Source organism: Rhineura floridana, chromosome 7, assembly GCF_030035675.1.
Source record: "Rhineura floridana isolate rRhiFlo1 chromosome 7, rRhiFlo1.hap2, whole genome shotgun sequence".
Lineage (NCBI taxonomy): Eukaryota > Metazoa > Chordata > Lepidosauria > Squamata > Rhineuridae > Rhineura > Rhineura floridana.
This window is the reverse complement of record NC_084486.1, coordinates 122,322,504-122,322,796: the sequence shown is the minus strand read 5'-3', so window position 1 is coordinate 122,322,796 and position 293 is coordinate 122,322,504.

The following is a 293-nucleotide window of genomic DNA, read 5'->3' as shown; positions in this document are numbered from 1 at the left end:
AGCTGAGGAATTGCGCTTGATCCTTTGTCATTAATTTGGCAGGAGGGGCCTGGGTGAGGGGATTTGTTAACAGCACGAAACAGTTGTAATGTACTCCTTTGCCAGTCCTTGGCTCTTCCATAATGCACTGGCAGTTTCTCTACTCCCCCATGCCCCTCAATGAAGCTAGAATTAGGCTTCTTATCAATAGCTGTGTGGATTGCAAAATATCCATGTAGAATGAATGAATGAATGTGTATGTGCAATATGTAAGAATCTGCAGTTCCGTTCTGCTATTTTAGCTTCAAATGAAG